At 47.9% G+C, this 8,150-nt stretch overlaps 1 long non-coding RNA gene across 12 annotated transcripts in view; it reads right to left on the reverse strand.

Moving 5' to 3' along the window:
• Positions 1-7,950, reverse strand: part of LOC121484896 — a 47,583-nt gene extending 39,633 nt beyond the window's left edge. For 8 of the 12 annotated variants that reach the window (XR_005986145.1, XR_005986143.1, XR_005986150.1 and 5 more), the window contains exons 1-3: positions 7,627-7,950; positions 5,584-5,678; positions 2,676-2,868 (exon numbers count right to left, since the gene is read on the reverse strand). This is a non-coding gene — a long non-coding RNA (uncharacterized LOC121484896). Of the gene's footprint in view, positions 1-1,836; positions 1,995-2,675; positions 2,869-5,583; positions 5,679-7,626 lie in introns of all 12 variants that reach the window. The other 4 variants (XR_005986148.1, XR_005986144.1, XR_005986140.1 and 1 more) reach the window with 2 other exon arrangements.
• Positions 7,951-8,150: the final 200 nt, after the last annotated feature.

Raw genomic sequence — 8,150 nt, forward strand, 5'->3', positions numbered from 1 at the left:
TCTAGAAGATTCTGTGTATGTCAGGATAGACTAACTGCTCCCTGCAGTGACAACCCCTCAATCTCAATGGCTTAATGCAACATGTCACAGTCCAAGCAGGCTGATAAGGAGTAGGGGTGTAGAGCAGGGCTCTGCTGGCAGGGCCTCCTCCACTTCCAAAATGTGGCTTCCAAAGTCACCATGAACCCTGACATTCAGCTGGCAGATGGAGGAGGAAATGAGCATAAAAGATCTTACAAGAAACTTTAGGGGTCAGGCCTGGAAACAGCATTTGTTTCCACACATATGCTCACATTCCACTGGCCAGAACTTGGTCACATGGGGCCCTGGACTGCAAAGGATGTTGGGAAATGTAGTCTTCCTATGTACCCAGGAGGAAAGGAAAACTGGTTTGGAGAAGATATCTCATAGCCCTTCAAAAAGGACTTTTGTTTGTAAAACAAAACAAAACAAAACACAACCAAAAAACCAAAAAGGACTTGTATAGGGGAAGAAAAACAGAGTATAAAGAAGACTAATAAATGCTATTTGCTTTATGTACATTATTCATTTAATCCTCACTACTAGTAGTAGGTTTTTTAACTTTATGTCCATTTTATAGATAAGAAAACTGAAGCTCAGAAGACTAAGTCACTTGCCAAGGATCACACGGTAGTGAATGGTGGAACCCAGAATACACCTCATGCTTGTCAACATACAGTTTGAAAGGTTCTCCATTTTATGACTTTTGGGTATTACATATTTTGAGGGGGAAAGCAAACATAAATGGAGAAGATAGTTTTGAGCTTGTATTTTAGGGTCAGCTACCATTTGTAGACTGTTTATTCTGTGCCAGACACCGCTTAAAATGCTTTTCCATGTATTGCATAATTGACTCCTCCCACTGACCTTATAAGATTCATCTAGCTGTTCCCTCAGCTTTATGGATGTGCCTTCTCTGAGGCACACAGAAGTTAGGCAATTGTCCCAAGGCCCCACAGCTAGTAAGTAGGGGAACAGGGACCCCACCCCTGGTGGCTACCCCAGTTCCATAGGTATGCAGTGCACCCACCAACCTATGTGTGCACTCCTGCAGTTGCTCTAGGTCACCCCATGAGATCAAGGCAAATAGAAAACACATATCCTTCACCCTCGAGCCCCCACCATGCAGCCCAGTCCTGCCCCTCTGCCTCAGGAGTCACAGCCTGACAGTGGGAGTCCTCTCAAGAATGTGTCAACACACCAGTAGAGTCACCAGCCACCTGTTGTCTGGGAGCACCATGACAGAGCCCATCAGCCCATGTAGGGTGACTGCTGTCCCCTTTACAACCTCACTCAATCTGCCTGATGGTCTTATGAAGGTAGATTTTTTTTTCTTTTTTCTTTTTTTTTTTACTATCTCCAAAAAGAGGGATGGTTTCACCTAGGGTGAAGTCCGGGGATGGAGAATGTGTCCTCACTTTGCACCTTGAACGAAGCCAAGATGTTGACCTCAAGCTCATATACAGAAGCAGCAGACTGACGGGTGGGCATGTGGAAGGGACACAGAATGAGCCCTCAGTCCGTCAACAGAAGTACTGTGTGCAGGTGGATCCCTAAGTCTGAGGGGTGGGTGGGGGATGTAAAAGCACCGAGGTCGAGAGAGAGGGGGACACTCAGACAAAGGTAGAGCTTTGGGAGGAAGGAAGGGGGCAGCCCCCACATGCCAGCTCTGCACCAGGACCTGTGGAGCTGTGGCAAAGACGCCAGGACCCGAGCCAGCCAGACTTCCCTTGGGACCAGCTCCTCCATTCATTAGCCCCATTGTTTCACCTCTCAGTTTCTTGGCCTATGAAATGGGTGTGATGTCCGGCTCACCTCTCAGGGCTACGGGAAGGCCTGGGGCGTTGAGCATGTGGAGCACCCTGCCCACGGTCTGGAGGGAAGCCGAATCCAAGTGTTGGCCCAGGGGCCTTTGAATACAGGCCTCTCAGAAACAAACAATCAAAAAGTAACAGACTTAGTCGTCTAATCACCTGTATCACCAAACAAGACACCTCATTATAGTCATTTGTTTTGCAATTAAAATAAACACCTCTTCATTTTTCTTGGGCCGTGTGCAGGATCAAGGAGGGGGCCAGTGGTTTGTCCCCTGCTCTCCCAGGCCCAGCACGGACCAGTGCCCGTAGAACTGAATGTTTCTGAAGTCAGCAGTTCTCACTTGAGAGCGCACGTCCCCGGACGTTATCTTCATTAATCCTCCCCGTGGCCCTGGGAGGCAGGTGGAGCCGACCTCATGACCCTCATTCTACAGGCAAGGAAATGGAGACGCCCCAAGGGTTTCATTTAGCCAAAGTAGCAGTGCAGGGGCTCCGAGCCAGGTCCTCTGGATCCAAACACAGGGTGTTTTTGGTGACCCTGATGGGGTTCAGCACCCTCTTGGCTGCCAGGCGGGCGCCAGGATAAGAGCATGGGCCCTGGAGTGAGACTCTGTGGGTTCCAGTCCCGGCTCTGCCATTTACTGTCCCAGAGACCTTACTTGTCCCCAAGCTGCTGGACCTCTCTGTCTCATCTCTAAAATGGAGCTAATGCCACTTCCTTTGCCTCAGATTCTGTGATGCGTGTAAAGCAATTAAAACAGGGCCCGGTGTCTACAGAAAGAGCCAGTAAGCATCACTACTGGTACCCTGTGTGGGGAACCACACCCGCCCACCTACCTTCTCTGTTTGCTTCTGATGCTCCGTGCCCCTGGATGGCCGACGCTGTGTCTCTTCCATCCTGGAGACGGAGATAGAGGGTCAGGGCGGCGTGGGGGTCTGGGGTGCGGGCTCTGGTTCCAAGTTCAGACCCCATCACTCCCTGGCTGTGTAACCCTGGTGAACTCTATGTGTGCTTTGAGCTTATTTCCTTCTGCAGAAAAGGAGATAATAATAGAATCTGTTTCAGAGAGCTATAACCCATTAAGTGATGTCACACACATGAAGTATCTAGAACAGTCCCTGGCACAAGGGAAGCACTAAACAAGTATTAGCTATTATTGTATCTATGTCCCCGGCACCCACCACTGGGCTTGGTCCAAAGGCGCTAAGCAACTGGTTTTGGAAGTATGAATGAGTTGAATATTTATGCTTCTTGTTCTCTGGATAGCTAGAGGTCTTCAAATTCTTTCCCAGAGATACGACCCCGGGATGGGAGTTGGCCACCCAGGATGGTGACCGTGTCTGAGATACTCATTGTTTATAATGGCCTCACTGAGTAAATAAATAGTGTGAGATGGGGAGCCAGGCCAGGCCTTCCAGAAATACTCTGTCCCTGGCTCCAGCTTGGGCACAAAGACACAGTGACCCTAGCCAGTTGACTCATCTCCCCAACATGAGCTGAACTGCTGAGGCAGCCCCACCCAGCCTCTCTCAGCCCTCACTGGCTCCTTCACATGGCCTGGCAAGCCCGGCAGGAGCCAGTCTAATAGAAGCAGCTGGCTCTGGGGAGGGGGAAAGGCAGGTGTGATCTGTGATGAGTGCCAAGGAGGGGAATCAAAGGAGCAGAAAAGTCTTGGCTGGGGAGGTTGAGGACAAAAGGTGGGCGCCCAGTGATGTCATCACTATGGGGGGAAGAAGGTGACACTGGAAAGCAGGTAGCGTTGCTACTCTGTGGGGTGAAGGTCTACAGAGCCCTTGGGCAATTAGGGGAGAAATCAAGACTGGGAAGAAAATCCGGAAGGCCCCCCATCACTTCCCAGGATCATGGGAGGGCTCAGAAAAGACTGGTTCCAACCTCATGGTCAAAAGGAGTCAGTGTACCAAGACACCGAGAAAAGTCTCTAAATGACACTTTTTTTGAAAACCTCCTCTCTTTCAGGAAATTGTCTACTTAGTTAAAAATATATATGTATGTATATATATAACTTCCATGCTGATGGTTTCACATCACTTAGACGTGATATGGTTCCACCACTTTGACATATAGGTCAGAAGATGAGACTCCATTCATCCATCTACAGTTTTTACTGAGCACTTACTACGTAGTGGACAATGATCAAAGCACTGGGACCCGCAGAGAACAAGAGGAAGGAAGTCCCCATCTCACAAAACAGATTTGGGGGAGGAGACAGAGAAACACAAAACAAAGAGAGGTAAATATTTGGATCGGATAAATATGAGGAAGAAATAAAGAGCTCTGTTAGAGTGATGAGTGGGATGGGAGAGCCAGGTGGTGGTCATGAAGATCTTTCAGGGGTGACAGCTGAGCTGAAGCCTAAAAAGAAGCCAGGATGGGGACAAGGGAAGAGCTCTGCCTGCAAGCACAAAAGGCCCTGAGGCAGGGACTGTGGTAGGGAGGTCCAAGGAAAGGAAACCGTGTGGCTCTGAGGCGCCCGAGACCTGCGGACACTTGCAGGCCCTCTACTTTGTGCCTGGCACCCTTCTAGCACTTGACTGGCAGTTGGTTAAGTGCCCGTGAGGACCCCTGAAAGTAGGGCTCCACTATCGACTCCAGTGTAGGCCAGAGAGGTTAAGGAGCCTGCCCGGAGTTAGCCCCAGGGCAGGCCCGGCAGGATTGCAGCCCGCACCCCTCCGCCAAATCCCAAATCCCGAGGTCCCTGGCCCAGATCCCAGGACGCAGCCCCTGTGAGCCTCAGAGAGGAGCTCGCTCCGCTTTGGGTCCCGGACCCGGGGAAGTGACGGGTTCCCAGAGTGTGTTAGAGGTCGGTTCCATGGCTCTTGGGGGGCCCGGCCCGGCCCAGCCCCAAGCGCCCACGTGCGCTCCAGCTGCCTGCGCTGAGCTCGCGGGGGTCGGGGGCGGGACCCCAGGCCAGCGCGCCCACCCCCGGCGGGGCGCCCCGGGGCCCCCTTCCCACCCGGGGGCTGGGGCGAGGAGTGGCCCTGCTCCCGGGCCCTCGCAGCGCAGGCGCCCCGGGCGCGCGGAGCCCAGACCCCGCTTGCAGATCGGCCTCCCCGCGCCCCCCGCTCGGCCACGCCGCCTCCCCCGGGAGCCCCCGGGGCGCCTCCCCCGGGAGGCCCTTCCTGCCCCTAGGCCGGCCCCGGGCGGGGTGCGGGGGCCTCCGAGCCCAGGGGCCCCACCCGGAGCTCCGTGCCCCGGGCGCCGCCGCCACTCGGGACGTCCCATCCCGAGCCTCGGCTCCCGCAGGTCCGCCGGCCTGGCGGTGCGCGGCCTGATTGGCAGGTCCCCCCTTGGCAGGGGTGGGGACGCCGGGGAGGGCTGTTGTGCACAATTGCTGTTTTTACTCCTGCCATCATTAATTCAACTATTGACAGAGAAAGGAGGGTCCGCCGCGGCTTTGTGTCACGCACTCACTGTAATTTGCTTGAAAAGAATTAAATCACAATTACCTGCCATTCGTTTTGCATAAAACGAGCTGCGAGGAGCCTGCCGTCGCAGAGTGCTTGGAAGGACAACAGCCCCATTGTTGCCATATTAGAACAATATTTCTCAATTCGAAACTTAAAACATTCGAATTAGCAGCTCCGTTTGCCTGCGGTGGCCCACGGATGGGCACGGCTGACACCCCACCTCGGACTCCAGACGTTACAGTTAACGAGCATAATTTTCATCCATTTGAGTCTAGACCGATCTTTTAAAATCGTCGCATTTATTGCATAAACGTACCTCCCAAATGTTGGAAAGGAAAACGCAACCTTTTATCTGTTGGGGAGCCCAGTTGATAAATTATCTAAACGCCACGAAAATTCCTCCTGCTGGAGCTAAAATGAGAGCAAACTGTAATTAACTCAACTTGAGATTTGTTTAAATGTCCAAAGAAATCACACTGCTTCTCCAATAAAGTTACTTCTGTTCTCATTTCTCCCTTTCAGATTACGGTCACCAGGTAAACACGAGTGATTAGCTTTTAAGCCAACGTTTTTCAAGTGTACTTAAAATATTCAATTCTGCAAAATTACATCACTGCGAACCTGTGTGTTCAGCAAATTTGAAGCCAGGCTGGGTTTTAACAACTTCTGTAAAAGTAAACTGCTGCTTTGAGTGAGCTGTAGTTTCCATTAGCAGTAATAGTTTTTCAGTAACAAAATGTAACTGTTCAATCAGGCTTGAATATTAAAAGGAACCCAGTTACTAATTGTAAGAACTCTGGAACCAGCAGGAAAAACAGCAAATAGAAAAATACAATTGGTAACAGGGAGAGTTGTGTGCAGGGAGAGTAACATATTAGAGCAACTTTCTGCATATGAAAATAAAGAGAAGTGACGGAAAATAAGATTGAAATTAGTAAAGATGAACCACCAGAAAGGTAGAGTTTTTAAAATCTGAGTGGTAAAAAAAAAAAAAAAAAAAGGCAGCTGAAATGTAGATTTAGTGCAGAGAATAATTAAAGTGTGAAATAAGAAAACTTACAACCTAGAAAAGCCAGTCAGAAAAGGAGTAAAAACACATTTGCTATTGCTAACACTGGATTTTCCCAATTTTCAAAAATGCAGTTTTGTGATTGAAATGTTATCGGTATTTTAAGAGGTTTTTTTTTTTTTTTAAAGTGAAAGCTGCTAGTTGATTTTTTTGTTTAACGAGTAGCCTTTTCCTGTAAAGAAAACATATTTTATTGTCTGTTCCCTTTTATTTTTTTAATGAGTGTGAAAATTAAAATGTTCACTTTGATTTTTAGTGACTTAAAAATTTGTAAGTAATTTTTCCTTTTGTGTGTGTGTGAGAGAGAGAGAAGAACCGTTTGGCTTCAGCAGAAAACAAATTACAAGTGGATCAAACCAAGGACTCAACTCTATTTTCATGACTGGGTTTTTGAAGAATAATCCATAGAGATGGGGGAGGAAAGGATTCATCAGGCAAATGAAACAAAGTCCCTGATCTATATTCCTATTCTGATATCACCTCCTGGAATATCGGGAACATTTTAAGTTCCAGCCTAAGCCATGAATTCCTTCAGAACAAATCAAATGTCTTTAAAGAATATTTCTGTTTGAAAAGGAATTAAGCTCTCCTGAAAGAATTTTAAAGGTTGTGATATTCACAGTCTGATAAAGCAGCACCTTTAATGAAATTCTAATTAGCAATTTCATGCACTTTGCTATTAGTCATATCAGATTAGTGCACATTTTCACAGCCTTCCTTTAATTAAGTGCACTTATTCCAAGTTTCAAACACTTTCCTTATAAGATGAAAACTGTGCTGAAATGTTATTTAGTAAACAGAGGAAGTGTGAAAGTGTAGGTGTGCGTGTGTACAGGGGCGGACATTTTTAACTATCTACAAATTTCTTTTTACATTTATAGAGTTGGTGAACTCAGGTTTTCATTCCTTTTTTTTTTTTTCTTGTGTTCTCAGTGTTTCCTTGGGATTTCTAAGGGAACTATTCAGATCCTCAGTCCAAGTGCACATCGTGCGTATTTTTGCTTGAGACATATATTCTGGATGCCTATATCTATATGTGGGAGGACTTTTTTTTTCCTTCAAACATCTTTTCTCTGTGTGTGTGTGTGTGTGTGTGTGTGTGTGTGTTTGTAGTAGTATGTATGTGTAGTGTATATACGTATATACATACATATGGGGGGAGAGAGAGAGAGAATCAGAAAGAGGGGGAGTGAAAGAGGGAAACTACGCAACATACAATATTTAGTTTTTGACGTCTCTGAAAAGCAGTGAGAAAGCATTTGCCCATATAACATCCCCCACCCCTGTCACCTTTTGCAGGCACCTCTTTTCCTTTGAAAACAGCCATATGATGTCTTTCGACCTTCTAAATTTCATTCTGAAGCTCCAGCAAGGAGCCAGCAGCTAGCTTCGGGAGCCGGATCCATGGAGCACAGGATATCTTCCTTCATGTCAGACCCCACTTCTCCACTGTGAGAGCTCAGTAGTCAAGCCAGTCTTTTCCAGGCAAAGCAGGACCTAGTCTGGGGGCTCCAACCCTGCACACCCCCTGAATCCCCCGATCAGCCTGCTGGAGGGTTGCTCCAATTCAGGGAGATTGTATTGTCTGTGAATTAACCTGATCTTATCTGTAGGCTTTTGTCAAGCGGAAATTTTTGTTGCCTGTTTTGCTCAGAGGTTGAAACTTGTAATATATTAACTAATTGCTTGCATCTCTAACACATGTTCTCTTGTTGGTGTCATTCATTTATACTGTAACATTTTTGACATTTTTAGATCGTCTCTTGGGACTCCTGGGCCTCTTAGCAGTTCCCTCCATGAAGAGTGTTTGCCTA

This window comes from Vulpes lagopus, chromosome 2 (genome assembly GCF_018345385.1).
Source record: "Vulpes lagopus strain Blue_001 chromosome 2, ASM1834538v1, whole genome shotgun sequence".
NCBI classification, from domain to species: domain Eukaryota; kingdom Metazoa; phylum Chordata; class Mammalia; order Carnivora; family Canidae; genus Vulpes; species Vulpes lagopus.